The 20,125-nt window shown below is 36.8% G+C and overlaps 1 long non-coding RNA gene across 1 annotated transcript; it reads left to right on the forward strand.

Annotated features, from left to right (window-relative positions):
- The first annotated feature begins 5,632 nt into the window (after nucleotides 1–5,632).
- Nucleotides 5,633–19,447, forward strand: LOC140342349 (uncharacterized). Its single transcript, XR_011923045.1, has 3 exons — nucleotides 5,633–5,801; nucleotides 10,407–10,603; nucleotides 18,967–19,447. It is a non-coding gene; the product is annotated as an uncharacterized lncRNA (long non-coding RNA).
- Nucleotides 19,448–20,125: the final 678 nt, after the last annotated feature.

Consider the following 20,125-nt stretch of genomic DNA (forward strand, 5'->3'; position numbering starts at 1 on the left):
TAGTACAAGCACAATACAAAAAATTTGTATTCCACCAGCTACCTAGAAAAAAAATTCTCTATAAAACAATCTACACAGATGTTTTAATAGCATATAACAATTAAATGTACTGTAGAGCTCAGAGGCAGCTCATTAGGGGTAAAGGAAAACACCAAAAGCCAAGCATAGCACAATGGCAATTTAGGTTATGTACACACGTGCAAAAATTGTCATTGGAGATCTTTCACAATTCTTCCAATTCCAATTACTGCTAGGTGAATAAATGAGTGCTGTAAATACTCTATGGAGAGGGGAGGGGGCAAATGACAGAGCTGCACCCTGTTGCACTCTCCTCCCCTTCACTTCCATTATGATTGTTCCTTATCCATCGTCCATGGATCCACCAGGACGGTCGTTTGGACGATGGACAACGAGTACTGTACACGTAGAGGATTCTCGTCCCATATCAGCCCTGAGCCAATTACACTGGGGAACGCATTTTTTGTTGAGTTAGATCTTACACTTGTTTTTTACTAATTTTTGGGTGGTGAATCCAGAAATGACCCCAGTTTTTGCTATCACATCCAATTTTTACGATACAGTGTACCCTCCATTTTTGTCAAAAAACATACAAATTTTACATACAATGAAAAAATAATGAAGTAATAATTTGAATGTACTGTTTATTTAACTTTCTTTTGTTCATTCCAAGGTATTATTGTTACTCTATATGACATTTTATTTACAGTAAAACATTTGAAAATGAATCGGGTAAGCGGTTAAAATAAATATTTACGTTTATAGCTTTTCCTGGAGTGTTCAGTGTTAGGACACTCCCGCCAGATGCTCCAACAATAGTACATCCCATCCACCCTGATACTGTCCTTCCATGACCTTCATATCTTTGTGCAGTCGTTCACCTTGCTCAACACTGACTGCACCAAGGTTTTCCGGGTAGTAAGAAAGATGGTTATGCAGAAAAAGCACCTTGATGCTCATATTGCAACCAAGTATTTTGTAGCTCTCTAAGAGTTTTTGGACGATTCTGTGTAATTATTTGCTTGTGTGTTTCCAAGAAAGTCCTTGACAATGGCTTTAAATGACAACCAAACATTCTTTTCGACTTCTAACATTTTCCTGATGAAATGTTCATCTTTGATGAGCTGCTGAATCTGTGGACCATCAAACACATTGCCCTGCTCCTTCAGTTGGCAAATCTTTAACAGACTGGTTCATCCGACCCAGTTTAAAGTGCAGAGTCAGGAATATAATATTCTTTCCATCAACAAGTGGCTCATGTAGAATGTTTAGATCATCTGGTTTTAGGGCAGATCTTGGAGGCCAATTCCTTTCCAGCCAATGCCTCTCATGAGCTCTGCTGTTCCACATGCACAGATAACAGGTATACTTGGTGTATCCGCGTTGCCGACCAAGAAGGAAGCATACCATTTTAAGGTCAAGGCAGATGACCCAATTGTGTTGGTGATATTGCAACAACTCAATGACTCTCTTTATGTTTGCATATTCTTCACAAAGGGAAACTGAATGGCCAACTGGGACTGACCCAAATATATTGCCATTGTGAAAGAAGACACACTTTAAGCTCCGCTTTATCACTTTATCGATAAATAGTCGCCATTCAGTTCAGTTATAGATTGGAATTCCCAATTCCTCCATTAAACTAGGTATGTTATGGCAATACATAAAGCCACTGTCAGTTCTAAAGTACTGCAGAAATGCATTTTTCGAAAGTACGATACCTTTGTTTCTGTTATAAGTGAGTTTTTCTCATGCAGTCTTGATGCCAGGAGTTCTACAGCCTTCTTCGATAGTCCCAAAATCACGTGCCAAATCACTAAACTCAGGCTGATCAAATCCCTTACGAAAAGAGTCCTCTTCAATTTCAAACTCTTCATCATTGCTGTCACCTAGTTCATCACTATATTCATGTTCTTCAAGAGGAGGTAGTGTAATGAAAACCGGCACTGGGATGTCATCTGAATGAGCCACTGGGCGTATAGCCAATGGTAGACATAGCCAATGGTAGACTAGGATTGCCTTTCTCTAGGAAGAAAGGCAATTAAGCCACCTACTGTCACCCACTGAGATGGAAGAGTATTACATTACTCTGCCAGTCACTACAGCACAGACACTCGACAATGGTAATTTGATATTTTCCCAGTACACCTGAAGATCTCTCACGGCACACTAGTGTGCCGTGACACAGTGGGTAAAAATCACCGCTCTGTTACATTTATTTTTCTTGTTATATCCTGAAGTTTTCACTACACAAAAGTAACAGTCAATCCATAGGCATACCAAATGGCATCTTATCACGTGTTCCCTTTGTCCACATCAGTAAACCCTCAACACACTGTTTGCACACCTTATGACTTGTGTACCTAGCCTTTTATTTTACTTAAAGTGTGTGAAAACACTCACTATATTTGGCATCATGGCTAACTATAGACATTTCCTAAATTATTAAGGCTAATTTTTATGAATCCTTTGCATAGATGTAAATAGATTGATCTTCCTAAAAAGACAAATTTCCATGTGTAACAGAAAGTTAGGGCTGAGTAAACCTGGTAGGGTAATGGGAGCACATAGACTAAAGAAGACACCAAAAGAGGATGGACACAGGAAAGAAAAAGCAGAGATGGGTGTGTGCTGACCAACCATTTTGAACTGACAAGTCTCAGATTTAAAGCTATTGTGTAAATTATTGTTATATGCCTAAAGTACGGCTAAAGTTTAGGATTGTTTGCCTAGTTATGTCCATATGTGTATGGTGAGAGGTCCCCCCACCCCAAATATTTTTCATTCCTCTGACTCACTAATAAATATTGTTAACTGATGACTAAGAAAGTCTAAATTTAAAAAGGTAGGATGTGTGGCGTTCATCCATCTGGCCTGTGGATGTCACTGTTCCAGTTGTTTACTCCTTAAGACAATCTATATTGGTATTGTTGGTTCTTGTGCTGCTCTGCTCTGGGGATGTACTAAGATACTGCTTATGTATATAGTTGGTGAATCTTGTAAATAAACCTGTTTTAAATTACCCTGCCTCCTTGATTACTGGACACAACAGGATGAAAAAGGCAAAATAACATGTATAGCTGTATTATTGTTCATACACTTTTTCTAAAAAAAAAAAAATTTTACATTATTCATACACTTTCGTGAAAAAACAATTTTCACATATAGGCAGTTCAGTAACATAAGCTACTACCTAAGTGAACTACAAAACTTAATACGTAATTTACATTAGCGGCTCAAGTAACACATAATACCATTTTAGCAGCTGCTGTCATCATGTATGCAGTGGAGGGGTGCTTGTCAGCTGCCCTTGGTGGAGATCTTCTACATTTTACATACCTATATCTAAATGAACACTTTAGCAGTGCAAAGTATGTTTTTCTCAATTGGAATGCAGTCCTCAGGAATAGAGAAGGTAGAGAAAAGAGGTCTGTGATAAAGTATAATAGCAGTCCCTGCCTGTAATTTGGTACTATATTCAAATATAAGCCAATGTAACTATTTGTACCTGAAAATACAGGAACGTGCTTAGACTCAAGTATAAGTTAGGACACAAAGTGTGGCAGTCACTGCTAACATAAAGCAGTAATCAATAGAAATGCCAATAACATAAAGTGCATAAATACATGCAGGGTGTGGTATTACCTAAAATAATAATTATAGGTGTTGTTTAAATGAATTGCTTTGGTGCTTGGTTGCGTTCTTGTTTGTTAAATGCAGTATATTTAGTTGATCTATTATGAATAGATGATACTACTGATAATAATCAAAACATCTCTATTTTTACAAAATTTAAGCCTTGATAATTTTATTGCTATAATGTCACATAGCTGCTATAATGCAAAATTAGATAATAAAGTCACACAGCAAAATTTAGTTTAGTCAGTGCAAACATGGTTCCAAGTTAACATATTATTAGGGGACCTTGACAGCATGGCATCCCAAGGTAAAACAATTATTGAAATATCTCAGACATTTTAATAAGGCAGTAAGGGTGAACTATTCCAGATTGCCTGGCAGTGACGCATGGGATAACAATAAAAAAATATGCAGAGTTCAGGGAAATCAGCTCTTTCTCTTTTTTTTTAGAAAAATTCAGAAAATTGTAGCAAAAAATTAAAAAAAACTTTTTGCTATAGCTTATATTTGCTATAGTTTACCTCTTTGGCAAGCTACCCTGTTTCCCCGATTATAAGGCACTCACTTATATTTTTTGAAATGCCAAAATATGCCCTGGGTCTTATTTTCAGGGGATGTCTTATTTTTCCATGAAGAAGACTACAGTACACATTTACTGTTGAAAGTCACTCATGATCACTCATGTTCCATTGATTGTCCCCTTTTGATCACTCATGTGCCGTTCATATTCCCCTTCTGATCGAGTGTCTTATTTTAATTATTTTTTTAAAAATCGGGGGTGGCTTACTTAATGGGGATGTCCTAAAATCAGGGAAACACGGTAAAGTTAAAAAGAATAGCAAAATGAAAGTTATTTGAAGGGCACAATACATTTTTAGTGGCTTCTCAAAATTACAGGCTGTTTTTTCTCAACCTGCTCATCTCATTACTCTCATCTATAAAAACAAGGACACTACACATCCTTCCCAAACATACCCCACACCCTCTAAAAAAAGAAAACAAGGATTTGTTGCCTAGGAAGCTAAATCAGCATACATGGTAATTTTGCAGTAAAAAAAAATGCACCAATCACTCTGGTCATCCCCAATTACCAGGATGCCTCTGTTTAAGATTTTTTTTTCCCTTTTGCCAAGATCAAGGCCTTGCTTGACCAGTAAAGTTAAGTTTAAAATTTACCCATGTGACTTGAACGTGGCTAATTCTCTGATAATGCATTTTTTTCTGATTGCGTGAAAAAAGGCAATCATTTCATCAATATACTGTACTTTGAAGTGCATTGAATTGGTCCACTAGGGATTCCTGATGCTAGGTAGTTGGTGAATCTTTCATTTAGTGACTGCTCTGAATTGAGTAAACATCAGTAGGTCATCAGGACTGGCATGGATTACATTGTTAAACATCATAAATGATATTGGTTTAACATCTGGATGACAATAATTAATTTTATTTCAAAAGTATGTGTTGGTTTTTTTTACTTTAATAAAGTTTTTTTTTCACAGTGTATTTATCATTTTCAACTCTTAACCCTTTGTGGAAATTAGTAAGGGGTACTATTATACCCTTGTACTCATTTCTTCAGTGGGGGTGGTTGTAAAAACTGCGCACAGATTACAACCCCGTATATCTTCATATTTGAGTCACAATGGGGTAGAGAAGAAGTCCTTGCCTTTGTCTCTACTCCTTGCGAGGTAAATCCCTGCAAGGTAAATGCCAAATGTTAAAAGACATTGGGCCTAGTATGCTAAAAGATGAAGGCACTACACTTTCCCTGCCCTCATTTTTCTGGCCACCCAGGCTGAATGTCTGGATAAGGGGAATCAGTATTTTCTTGTACATCACAGAACAATGCTAATGAGTTAAACTCTTTCACGACTCAATTGTGATTAAAATATGTTTTCTTGCCAAGATTAAACATTTCCTGCCAAGATTTCCAGGAAACAAAATCATGATTTTTTTTATTTGTTCTCACAGGTGCCCCCTTATCCTCAGCAATTTTAATGACAATCTACGTTCCAGGTTTACACCCAACTCAAAAACGGTGACAAAAACTGCCTAAAGATTGAATTGCAAGTTGAATAAAATGTGATCAAACACTGATATCTATCACATTTTGGGGTTAAAACACCAAATCTGGATTAAATATGGTAAATATGTCCAATAAAATCTCTGTGGCGAGATGAGGTTGTGGTTCATCTAGACGGGTCTATATCTTGATCTAAAACACAAGGATGAAGGCAACAGAATGATAACAAACTCAACTTTTATCATGTTAATCAGGAAGCTCTTTCACTGTGTCTGTTTCAGCTTGCATGGCTTTATCATCAGGGAAAACAGCTGTTGGTTCCCTAATAGGCACCAATTAATTATTTCTTTTGGGTTGAAAGAGCCAGGCTCTATTCCTGTAGGTAAATTTGTATAAGTGTATCATACATCAGTGTGGCATAGTGTCTATTTGTATTGCTCCAGCAAATAAAAATGCTATCCTTACATGGACAGTTGTAGATAAATTAGAGCAATAGGCAAAAATAAATTGAGGGCCTCAAATGCACAGCATTTCATTTCCCTGCACCTCTGCTATTATATCAATTGGGGCCCTGGAGTAGATGAAGGCATTCGGTAAATGCCAAGTTAGCCCTGCATTCCTAGTAACATAGGCACATTTTTGGATCTAAATTTCAAGTCCCTAAGACCCAGCGGTATGGTTACATCTTAATTCATTTCAAATTGAGAGCACAAACACTATCTTTTGTTATTTTTTCTGCGGGACAGCAGTTAAGTTTCTATCACTCCAAGTCACAGAAAAATAAGGTTGTCGGGATTAATATTCTGCTCTTCTGTTTTCTGGTTGGTGCCTTTTAGTTTCTTTCCACTCAACCTTGCACAGTCTACCTAATTTGTCAGTTTTTTTTATCTCTAAGCAGTTGCGTGTAGAACAAAATACCAGTGAATTCAGAATTCACAACGCGACAGACAAGTGTACCTTATTCACACATTTCACCTGAGCTCAGGCGTTATCGTAAAGTCAAAAGTAAATTCTCATGTAGCGGATATTCATTTTATTAGAATAGCTTATCACATAAACTTAGAGAGTGGTTGGATTTGGATTTAATGACTAAAGCAAAAAATTACTCAATAGATTTGCTATTTCTTCTGAAAGATTTGCACATTCTGTGCCCCTATACTTTTTATGTGGCCTTTGTCCACATTGGGGAGAAGATGTACTTCATTCCCATCAGAGTGATTATAAAAAGTGGTAAAACACATTAATACAAAATACAATATTTTTTGTAGAATAGAAAAAAGATTAGACCTTATGTCAGTTATTAGAAAATATTTTCTATATATCTGTAACTTTTCCCAGGTGACAACCACTTCCCTTATTTCTTGCCCTTCTATGGCTTAGTCTACACAAAAGTTTTCCCCAGCGTTTAACGTGAGGCTTTAAAAGCCTATGTTTAAAATGACCATGCATTCCAATGGTCTAATCTAACCAGGACGTTTCCTGGGACAGGTTTTTGAGCGTTATCTATAATGCTCCCTGCAACGTTTTAAAAATGAAAATGTGGGTAAACGCGTCCATTGATTTTATTGGGGGCAGTTTCCCACATTTATAAGTGCTTAAAAAGGTAAACACAGGAAAAAACACGGCATAGACATTTTCCAGTGGGTTAAAGACCACCTTTAAAACGCTAGGTAAGGGGCATAAATACTGCAGTGCATATAAATGTGGTAGGAACATTTAAATGCGTTTTTAAAATCATCCGTGAAGAAAGTGAGGTGTAATGTCCCCTATGGGATGTCACATCAGGCAATATACATTGGGCAGGAGTTATCTTTGTAAGTCTAATTAAAAACAAACACAAATGTTGTGGCTTTATAGCAGTGTTTACTGGTGCTATTTTATTACTATTACTATATTTTTACAAGCCTTTTCTTTAATATTCAAGAAATGTATACATTTTTATCTAGAGGTAGTTTTCAGTGACTCAGGGCAATTCTGTTCGTTTTCAGTGGATAGACCATGTGACAAACTTGCAATGTGAGAATGAAATAAACCATTCTGCACACTGCAATCAGGAATCAGAGCCTGAATATCTAATGAGTAGGTTTGGTTGCGCTTGAATACATGTACAGATTATACAAGTGAAGAAGGGTTTTAAATTAATTAAAACACATTGATAAAATGTATATCTCTGCATATCTAGTAAGAACAATGACTGCACTGCCACAGGAGGTCTCACTTGTCTGCTTTAGATAGGTAAAAGAACCTTAGGCCCAGTGCACACAACTGGATCAACTGACATTTTTGCATTCAACTGAGCAACATATGTGTAATAATTTATCTTCTGGTGATTTTAGAATTTTATTCCAAAAAACAAACAAGATGTACCACATGACCCAGCTTGTTTACTTGAAGTTTAACAAGTCCAGTCAAACTATATCAGATTAAACAAACAAAAATTGGTTTCTCATGACTGGTCTGCTTCTGAATTACCGTATTTTTCGGACCATAAGACGCACTTTTTTCCCCCCAGAAGTGGGGGGAAAAAGTCCCTGCGTCTTATGGTCCAAATGTAGCCTCTGTGCCCGGGCCGTCTCTCTGGTATTCTCCCCAGCCGCTGTCCCGTCCCCCCTGTGTAGCCCCCCCTCCGGCTTTTCTCCTGTCCAGCGCGGCCAGAGTGACTATGACTCCTGTCACTCTGGTATCTTGCGTCCTCCCACTCTCAGCATGATTGGCTGACAAAGTCATGCTGGGAGCAGGAAAGCACACACATACACAACACACGTACACAACACAAAGTAAACAAATGTTATATTGCAATCCGATTGTCATACATTGTATGACAATCGGATTACAACTGAAGGGAAATACTCACCCAGGTGTCCGCAGCTCTGCTTGCTGCTGGCATCTTGCAGAGAGATGTATAGCACAATGCAGAAATCCTGCATTATGCTATGTATCTCTCCACACATGCCAGCAGCTTCCAGCCTCCGTATCTGTCTCTGTCTGTGTGAGCACGCAGGGAAATCCCCCCCCTCACATCACTCCGGAGGATGAGTCATCTTCCAGTGATGTGATTGGTGAAGTATGGGGGTGTGTCAGGGAGGGAAATTTAAAGGCAGATTACAATGTAATCTGCTTTTAAATGGTTTTTACAGTACAAAAACACCACACAACATAAAAATAAAAGTACCGTACATTTTGATTTTATTTTTAGATTACATTGTTGACTATTATTTCATTATTGTTTTAAATTATTATTTATATTTATGTATTATATTATAATTTATGATTTTAATATAATAAATAAATATAAATAATGTTAATAATGGTTCTAAATGCTGCTGTTTACTTTACAGGGTTGATTACATGTGTTTATGACTGTGCTGTTGGTTTTTAATGCACATAAAATATTTTAGGACACTATTTGTTTCAGAATATTTTTTTCTTCATTTCCCTTCTCTAAAAACTGGTGCGTCTTATGGTCCAGTGCGTCTTATGGTCCGAAAAATACGGTACGTTCTTTTCAGATTGTTTGTCAGATCAGAAGTAAAGCAATTGCATTATGTGTTCTAGGTCCCACTTTTGGAGGGATCAAAGAAAACGGGCACAAATATCTTTCAAATAAAAGTTATTCACAGTATAGCAGGAGTATTAGCTAGCATTAAGCTTTATTAAAAAGTGGAATTAAAAAATCAAAAATAAATCAAGATATACTGACAATGACATGACACTCTCTTCACTGGCATGTTTTTTCCCTGGGTAACATAACTTCATTGCTTATTGATCCTGCTAGTAGGTGTTGTATTTTTCCAGATCTTTTAAGGTAACAACATCGTTCATTCTGCAGTGAAATTGCACAGCAGGGTTGTTACTCTGTGGACAGAGTAGCCTTTGCTTTACTTTTACATACTTTAACCAAGAGACAAACAAATTACAGCCTGGCTTCAGCTAACATGGTAACATGTTTTTCTCATTTTGCCTAAGTGTTTTAAAGGATAAGTGCACATTAACAATATAGACTTATTCCCCTCCCCCCTTTACATACACTAACCTAAAATAACCCACCCTCCTTCTCCACAGGAGTTTACATACTGAGAATAGCATGCAAAATCTGGTACAAAGATTATAATCTGGTACTTTTATTTATTATGGAACTGGTAAAAGTATGGTGCCACATCCAATATCACTAAGAATAAAAAACATACAAGCAAGTGTTTTGTTATGCATTTTTAAGGCACCTTTCATCAATGGACAAACATTTTCATAAAACCATAATTTATTTAAATACTAAAACATACACATACCAACATCATTGGACATAAATGGCATACATTACAGTGTCAAATGTCTTTTTATATTTTTTTTGTGTTTAGCAAGATGTGCTGCTTCGGGAAAGAAAAATGATGAGACCAGTACTTCCTAGTTGCAATCTTAAACCTTCTGTTCAATAATCAATCAGCCCCAAGAGTGTCTTGTTAGAATTTGAAAACTTTTTTGGTCCAGTTTATTTCATCTTTATGGTAGGGGCATGGTTAAAAGAATCAAAAATGCAGCATGTCAGCCTCTCTGTAGACGGTCTATGGAGAGCCATGAACCACCAGGCACCATGACTGTATTAAAATTGTGCATTTCTGTACCATTGCTTCTTCTGATTCCTGAAATGCTGCATAACATAGTTGTGTTCAAGTTTTGTTATTCGTTCATTAAAATTTAGGCAACCTGATAATTTTCCTTTCCTTACCAGTTTGAGTGCATATAAATAGGGCAGAGCCCAGAAGAGGCAACTGCACACCAAAGCAGCAGTGTACTGTCATAGTTCCCAAGAAAATACTATTCTGCTACTTACTCAGAATTACTGACAACATTCCATTCCTTTCTCCTGGATGATTTATTCATGACTACAATGTACACTATGGGAGACAACTGGACCAGAGGAATAAGGTAATAAGTTCTAAAACAAAGTCTATATAGAGGAGGGCATGTCTAATTATATCAGTCACCCAAGATGCATCTGGAAGAAAGTGAGCTGCCCAGACTGCTAGTGAACATAAAGTGCTGAGGAACATTTTTTTGTTTTATTTTTATCTTCATAATGTAAGATTTTGTTTTGCACAGTCTGCTGTAAATTTATCTTTGTTTTGGAACTACCCACATGGGGCTGTGTGTGTTTACTTCCAAATTTTAGGGCTGCATTAAATGTTACCTGTATGTGATAGACTCATGGGATGATAACATGTTGTAACATATTTGTTATTCCAGCAATCTCAAGGATCACGGCTGCTACTTGAACAATTACTAAAAAGTATTGCACTGTAATTTTATCTCTGTGGCATTTGTACCAAGTGATGCAATCATGTTTTATGATACATGTAACTAAACATAACGTCTTTTAGCAGAATAAATATGTTAGTGGTAACTGCTATTGTGTGCTTTGCTTTAGGCACAAAATACTACATTAAACAAATATTCCAGTGGTCTGCCTAAGGCAAAACACAACTGTGTTATGTCCAGGAGAGAAGGTGAATACCATAGGTACATACAATCTGTGTTGCACGGCAGAAATGAAATGAGTCAAAATGAAACACTGAATTATGTGTGGGGACATCACCATTTTCTTGGTGGTACAACCAGAAGTATTATTTCAATAATAATTGTGCCATTTCTGTTTTTTGATTTATATAATAATTTTATTACAGTTAACACAATTTAATGAACCACTTTGTATTTTTTTACTTTTTGTGTGACTCAAAGCAAAAAGATCAGATATGGAAAATAAAAATGTGCAAAAGGTAATGTGAATATCCCAAAACATGGAAATATGCCAGGTAAAGGGGCATTCCAATTGTTGCTGCTCTCCCCCCTTCATTTCTATTATGACAGGTATTTGCCAGTATGAAGAAGAGCCTAATTCGTATTGGAAAGTCAGGATAACAGGTGTCCTAGTGTCTTCAGCTCTTCTAACTAATGCCCCAAGGATCTTTTAGAGAGAAAAAGCACTTAGGCAACTTCTAACTCCCCAACACGGCACGACAAGTTATGTGGCTTTAGTCTCTCCCTTAAGGAAGATGATTTTAGGAGGTCCAATGGTGTTGAAGCTTGAAATTTGTTGACTAAGTTCCTGGTTGGGTAATTGTATTGATTGAAGGTAATACATAGTGATTTAGTGGTTTTATTGGTTGTTAATGCAGTTACCAGTTTGTTAAAAGGAATAAATAAGGTAAAAATAAAGAACAATTCCATCAATCTCAGTTTTCTGAGTTTGGTATTTTATTTCACTCTATGGTTGTGGAAACTGAACAATAAAGTAGCAAGACAGAAAGACTAATGATGGCTTTAAACTTGGGGGTTTTAGTTGTACATTGTAAAACTCCCCTTCAGTTTCTATCATATACCTGTTGCTAGTGCGTCCTTGAATACTAGGCTTCACTTTACTGAATATTGGTGCATAATACACCATGTAACCATGTGGTGAATAAATCTCTGAGATTTATTTTCTTATGCTAATCTTACACTCTTATTACAGAGATAATGCTAATACCTGTAGGGTCAGAATCACACCCACACATTTCTGTCTTTGTGGTATATGACCATTAATTTTGAATGGCACCCTAATGCACAATAACAATAGGTGCTAAAGCACCTATGCTGCATTGCACTACACTGCCTTAACAGAATTCATGTTAAGCATAACACAATAAACATGTACTAGTATTTGAAGTGGGCGTTAGGGTATCTGTGAAGCAGAAATACAGTACTTTTAGCCATCGCTGACTTATTTTTAAAAGCTTGCAATCCATTTTTCCTGATCCTAACTTTACTCCCTGTGAATTTTTTCTGAAGAATATTTTTTCCTACAGGCTTGTTCTAGGTCTGATACTCTAGATGTAGCAAACACAGTTTAAGCATGACAGCCACAAAATTTGTATGCTTTAAAATGAAGTTAGCATTGGCTATCCTTTGGCATTCATTTTAAAAGTGTACCTGCCATTTAGTAATTGTTTATTTAATAATGGGAGAAAGTATTCTGTAGGCCTGTATCCTGTACTACGGACCTCAGCATATGCTCCCACTGTATTTTTGCATTAAAAGGGATTTGGTGTGACCTCTGTGTCCAAAGTGTATTTATATATTACTATGGAAAAGCCTATAGGTTAGGCTAAGACTTAAAGCAGAACTAAATTCCCACTTTACCAAATAAAGGTTTAGGCAGGTGGTTACTGAAGAAAGGGACACATGATGTCCCTTCTGCAATAGCACATCTTACCTTTCTGATTGTACTAGGAATATGTGCACAGCATCAGCTTTGGTTGCCAGGGAAACCCAGCAATCCCATCTACCTTTGCAAGTGCCCGGGGATGGATGAACAGGTGTGCACGAATTAAGCCCCGAGAGGGAACATGGATAGGTAAGTCCCAAAGCTTTAGTTCTGCTTTAGTTTTGTCAATCATAGTGCTTATACTTGAAAAAGAGATGGAGCTTGAAATTGTTACTTTTCTGTTTTTGCTTGTTTTAACATCCCAGCATCTTCTCAGAAAGTCATCATGACACCCAACTTTCCCATATTGTAAATACATAGAGTTGCTGTAGTAACGGGAATAAGCAATTCATATTGTATTTTTTGTGTATTGTCCTTGCTCTGTTATTTTTTTCTTAGTGGCAAGTATCCTTGTTTTTTTACTATTTACAGTGGTCAATTAGCAATTTATCTATTCCAGTACAGTGTGGAAATTGTCAGGCTTTAAGCTTATGTTGGTTTTAGAAACATCCATTAATGTGTCCTTTTTTCTGCCCACCTCCTTTTTATCATTTTGCTTGCTGTATGACAATTGTACTTTAGGCTTGACATAATGTCTATACAGCATTTATCATTTATGTGTGTGCATATGTTAACAATGGTGAGCATTATAGAAGATTCTCTAATGTTATTATTCCTTCTTCCCAAGAATACTGCCAGTGAGAAAAATAAAAACTAAATAATGTGTGTCATAAATGCCAGTAATCAAACACTATGACGGATATACATTTTATACCCTTATCATTAATATACAGAAACAACATTCAGCTATGCATAGTCAGTAAGTGTTGTTTTCAACCTATTACCTACATCCCACAGTGCTGACAGCATGGCAGATAGCACATGATCAACATCTCATTGTAATACAGCCAGACATAAAACTAAGTTTGCAACCTGCCTGCTTATGAACAAGCATATTTTATGGTGAGCTATGGGTAACATTTCCTAAAGCCTGATACTTTCTAGCCTTGCATCTACGACCTACCTTTTTTAGAGACATTTTATTAGATCATTTCTATTTTAGAGACACCATCAGCTCACTAATTTTCATGTGTATATTCTCCCCACACAGCTGAAGGCTCATAGTCTCTATTTTTTGTAAAATTACAGTTTTCCACAAAATTTAGAAAATTAGCCTCTAATTTCATTGTGCTTGCTGCTAATGCAAATTTGGCTTGAAGCATGCACAATACTTCCCAGATGCTATAGTATCTTTGTTTTTTTGCATCCAGCTTTATTCCCAGCAATTTACAGATGTGTGGGGTGAAAACATGGATGAGGACGCACAGTTAATAAGTACAATTAGGGCTAAGTGTGGAGCTGATAATTGATGGAGTTTGTAATCTTCTATATCCCATTTGTCCCTAATTTAAAGTAGATGTAAGCCCAAACACCGTTGGCTAATGTGATGTGTATTTTAAATAATTGTCTTTTTTTTTTTAATAAAAAAAATGTATTCAGCTTATTTGGTCCTTAATAATAGCACAATATCTCCTTGACTGCACTCTAGAAACATGCATGTGCATTCTCCGGATGGGTCTCCAAGCTGCATGTGCAACCTAAGGTTTTTTGGTTTTGCCATTGGACAGGTTCTTCATACTGTCCCAGCCACCTAGGACCATAAAGCAGGGATAATCTTTCCAATAAAGAATTGTTTTAGTAGCAAACAAAAGAGCTTGAATTTGCCTATCCTAACGTTTTATTTTAACTATTAATTTTCACTTTTGCATTTGAATTTTCACACATCTTAGTGAATGTGAAAAAAAAATCAACCCAATGACAACCAATTAACACTTTCCCTATTTACCTAAGAATCGTTTGATTGAAGAGGTATCCATTGGAAGGATTTTTTTCTTGGAACTGGAGTCACTGATAAGAAAATGAGGAAAACCCACCCCAACAGGGGCAACAAAAAAGATACCAACGTTTACTGACACTATAAAAAACTAAAATAAAAATGGCTACACTAGAGCTGAAGTCTTATGGTTAGGTAGAAATGTATTGCAGAATAGACTATCTACTGCAATAAATGCTGCACTCCTGCCTGCCAACAATGTTTTTTTTTCTGAATGTACATTAGTGAATATTCTCTAAACCAGAAGAAGACCAAGTGAAGATGTCAGTGATGTGATGATTGACATTTCACCTGTCTGCAGATATCTTTGACTGAAGTTATGAGACAGCTTTCCTCTCCAAGAGCTGTTGAATATCTCCAGGTTAAGAAGGTAAAACAGAGTGAATTAGGGTTAGTGCCAGAGCTATGTAACTATATCACAAGTTAACCAATTATTAATTGTAATTAATGTTTTATATCCTCATAGTTTTGCCACTCTGGAATTGTACAAGTACAAACTCAAATCAAGCCTTCACTTTGCCTATTCAGGTTTTCTTTAATCCTTCTTTAGATCAGCCAACAAGTATGTAGTTTATGGTTGGATTGAATACAAATTGATTAGATAGTTTAAATTAGTCCTCATTTACATATTTTGGTAATTCTTAAATTAATGGTACACAGATTTATGGTCAGATTGTAACATGACAATTGAGTTAAATTAGAGAAGAGGAAATGGGGGGGGGGGAGATCAAACAGAAATTGTAATAAATGAATTATGTAATATCAGACATGGAATACATTGAATACCTGCATTCGCAAGAGTCAAAACCACCAAAGTAGTATTGCTACTAGATGCGTTTCACCAAAAGGACTTCCACAGAGGAGGTAGAGAGAGATATTGATATAGATGTAAAGGTATAGTGTCACGCACTGAGAGACAGGGCCACTAGGGGGCGTATGTAGGTGGTGCAAGCCCTGAGAAGGGCCAAGGTGCAGAGTCTAAGCTGTAACCAGGTTTTCTCCAGAGCCTCTGATGGTGAGGATGTTGCACTGCAGGCTACGACCAGGTTGCAGCCTATGGGTACACCAAGGTGGGCAAGCACGTTACCAAACCAGGCAGGAGGATAGTCGAGGAAAGCCTGGGTTGAGACAGGCAGAAAGCAAGAGAGGTCAGGTCACACGCCAGGGGTCAACAGCCAGGGATCCAGGAGACAGACAGCAATGACACAGGGGCCACTGCAGTCACAGAAAACACTGGAGACACTGGAAACAGCAGGAGGCACAGGAGAAGCAGGGATAACCACAGGCAGACAGGAAAAGCACAGGGAAGTTGGCTGGGAACCAACACGCTGGACAACTGCGGCCCCACATTTTAGTTCAATGACTCCAACTCCAACAAATCTATAGCAAGAAAGCATATTTACTATTCACCCAGGGATCATATTGGGTGCCTGTAGGAAAAGCAGAAAAATTATTTTGAATAGTCTTTACCGTTGTGCAATTGGTGTAATGATAACATCTTGCCAACTGGGTTTCAAAAATAGTTTGCTTCCACTGAAAAATGTGATAGATAGGGGACCTCCCGAACAACAGACAGTGAGATCAGAGAGTTTCATTTCAGATGTTCAGCCCTGCATATATTTATAAGTAAGTCAGTATGTACATCTTCATCAAGCAGCAACCACCCTACCTGACCCCTTCTTTCCATCTTCTATGATTCAGGCAGTTCTGACCTTTCACTTTCCCTTTGGCGAGCTTCAGGGTATATTGCATTTCCAGTCTCTCCGTTTACTGGCTTTTTATCTCTTTATAGTTCACTTACACAGTGATAAAGGCACACAGACATAAAGACACAGATTCATACTGCAGATCTTGTCCTTCTTTGCAATAATCTATCTAACGCACCAAGAGAAATCAAAACATTTTCTGTACGAGTCCTGGAAAATATGAAGGCAGGATGTAGAATGAAGGTCCTGTTGTTCCTAAGGGGATCATCCCAGCAGACTCTTCATGTGTGTTTTACACAATACACAATAATGGAAATACTCGCTTAGGAAGATGTCACTGTACAAAGTTTTTTCTTTGAAAAATTTCTCTCTTTACAAGATAACACAACTCTTTACAAGATAACACACAATACATTTTTATAAGTTTTTTAAGAAAATGACTGGGACAGAATAAATAACAAATAACTCCGTGTTCAAAAGATTTAAAATCAACAGGCAGTTTTCTAATTGCAAAAAGTACAATTGAAATATAAATAGGGGAAGAAAACAGGAAAGAGAAAAAAAAGGGGGGTGACATTAGAGAGAGGGTAGGGGGGTCTGGCGGGGGTGTGACAAAATGCCCAAAAAGTCAAGGTCCAAGACCACAGAGGAGAGTATCCTATAAGTTTGAGGGGGTTAAAACCAACCAATCAAAATCTGGGTGAAGGTAGTGAGTAATCCAAGGTTCCCAGACCTTATTGAAAGATACACAACATTTTGAATTCACCTATTACATTCAGTAACAATGACCACTGGAGCAAATAGTGAGAGCATTCCCCAGGGGACACAAACATTGTTTTGCCTTTTAGTACACCTGAATGTCATTGTATACCTTGGGTTTACCTTAATTTCAATGTGAATTATACACTTGCATTTGTTTTTATTTTTCATTTTTAATAGATTTTTTTTTTAATTTTTATTTAGAGATTAAAGATGGTGTTACCACATTTTTCTGCCATAGCTCCCTTTCATTCCCATAATGTAAACTGCTGCCTAATTTTCCATTATTTTCTCAGCACTGGGCATGTTAAACCACCAATAGAATACAGAATGGGCTGCACTGCAATGAAGTTTGCTCTACATGACACCTACAAATAACTGTGGATGTAATTTAATTAACTTTCAGTGGAGCCAATAGGTAAATGAGGAAGGCAATCGACAGATCTAGATGGGAGGACTAGACTAGATATTTGCGGCAGTCCATTAGCTTAGAAATAAGGCAGAAACAGAGGAATGGAGCTTGTGATGCTTCATCTGCTGACTAAGCAGCATCCAAGGGACATTAGAACATCCAATTACAGGACATTGGAGTAACGACTATAAATAGGCTGCAAAATACAGTAAAGCTGCCATCCTGGATGTCATGTCTGGCAGGTTTGTGTACATTTTAGTACTTGACAGAACATATGGTAGCCATTTGGTTCATATGCATGTCACTTTGTATTTAGTTTTGTGTTCCATTACCAGTAACCAATATGCTGAAAATATATGAAAGAAAGTGAAAACTGTGACGCAAGTACAGTTGTGAACATACATCTAAGGGGTCAAAATAACACCTTTTTTGCATAACAGGATAGGTAAATTTACCTAATTTAGCTTACTTTAGTCTTTTATGTTGCTTAAAGAACCTGAATTAGTCGTTTTACATATATTACATATACATACATATACGTATTACATTTTTTATAGATTGTTTTTTTTTACATAAATGGGAAATCGTATTAATTTGGAAAGATGCCTTCTGGACCCACTAGATTTGTCTGGCTTGCATGTTATACCGATTTGTTAGGAGCATCGAACTATGAGATAACCATTTCTTTTTAATCAAAGATAGTATGATATATTACGAAGAAATAGGTATGCAGGTGGCATAAAAATATTAGAGCGTTGTCGATGTAATGAGCTTTATTGACTAGTTGTACACAGGTAATTATAAATCTATCAATCTGAGAAAGATTTTGTGTGTGGCCTATCATCTTGTTGGAAAACCAGAACATCTACTTTTCACAGTTAATTAAATCAAACAATTACAGCATCCCTCCGGCTGGTTGGACTCCCCATCTTTCTATATTCAATGAGGATTTTTAACTTTCTGCTATTTTTAGGTCTGGGAATTCACTCATGAGTTGTATTTTATTTTAAAGTTGGGGAGTATTCTTGATAAAGTTATGCAAAAGCAGGATGTACAGTGTCATTAAATAATAAAAAAAAATGATAGAGGAAAAAGGAGCAAAACAGCATTAGTAACAAAGTATAATAAGGCAACACTAAGAAGTTTTCACAGACAAGGTGAAAAACAAACTTTTATTTAGAGGGGAAAGAAGACATAATTTCAACTACATTTGTGAAATCATTTAAAGTGTAACTAAAAAAAAACAAAACAAAAACTCATTCTACTTTACTTTCACAGATCCATCAATTCTCCCTGAGGTTTTCTGCATTGGGTCTTGTGTTGTCCAGGAATCCTCCATTGTCCTGGTGCAGAAGAAACGCCAGGCACCGCCATCTTCTTTTCCCTTCTTTTACCTATGTTACCTGAACTCGCACTGCACAGGCACGAGTTCGGTTGATGAAGCCTGCGGTAGATAGGGCAAAAAAAAGAGACCGCACATGCGTTAGATTTTTTTTTAGGCATTTTTGTTTTGTCCCATTGAAAATCGGGCATGAGCAGAAGGAGCAGCCAGAAGCCTCCTGGGATGCATGTAACAATTTTACTTTAGGTCTACTTTAAAGTGTCCCTCAAGCTATATTATGCCTTCAATTCCTGTTCCACATGTTCTAGAGCTACCATGACAACATACAAACCAAGCACACAGAGCCTCAATGTGATATTTACCAAAATACACAACAATATGTTTTACAACTAATATATTAAAATTAGTATAAATTGATTTGTGCTTGTTTGTTATCTCATACTTGTCTATAAAGTTGTTATATACAACAGCCTCAAACCCTTTCTATGTCAGGAAAGATAGGGCTTTCTCATCTTTCTAAATATTTTTTGTTCACGTCTGCGTAATATTTTGGTGCTTTAAAAAAAAGACAAAAAATATTTAATATTACTCCTGATAGCTGATGGTCAGCAAGGTCTACAGGCACCTCAAAGATTGGACATTGTCACCTGATCTGTACAAAACAGTCAGTCTGGGAGAGTGACATAAGTAACCTGTACTTAGGAGGGAACAGAAACTATTAATCTGGCCCTGTTCCAGGGCAATTTGGAGAGATAACTAAAGTTTTTTTTTGTGTTATAATACATGACTGTGACAAGGCAGAGAGTCCGCATACAGTGCCTTCCTCCACTTAAAAACCCCCAAAAAACACCATAACACTGGTTAAATGGCCGAAAGACCTTTTATTAAACAAACATTTCCTAAAGCAATTGAAATATTTAAACATTACTATAAATAACCAAATAAAATAAATAACCATAAATAACCAAATAGCATAATAAATAACCATAAATAACATTACAAATATCAATACAAATACAGAAATAACAACTTTACTTATAAACCTTGTCCCATTTAACACACTCTCCTGGTTAGTGGTCCTTGAAGGCCCCTCTA

The sequence above is a fragment of the Pyxicephalus adspersus genome, chromosome 12 (genome assembly GCF_032062135.1).
Source record: "Pyxicephalus adspersus chromosome 12, UCB_Pads_2.0, whole genome shotgun sequence".
NCBI lineage: Eukaryota > Metazoa > Chordata > Amphibia > Anura > Pyxicephalidae > Pyxicephalus > Pyxicephalus adspersus.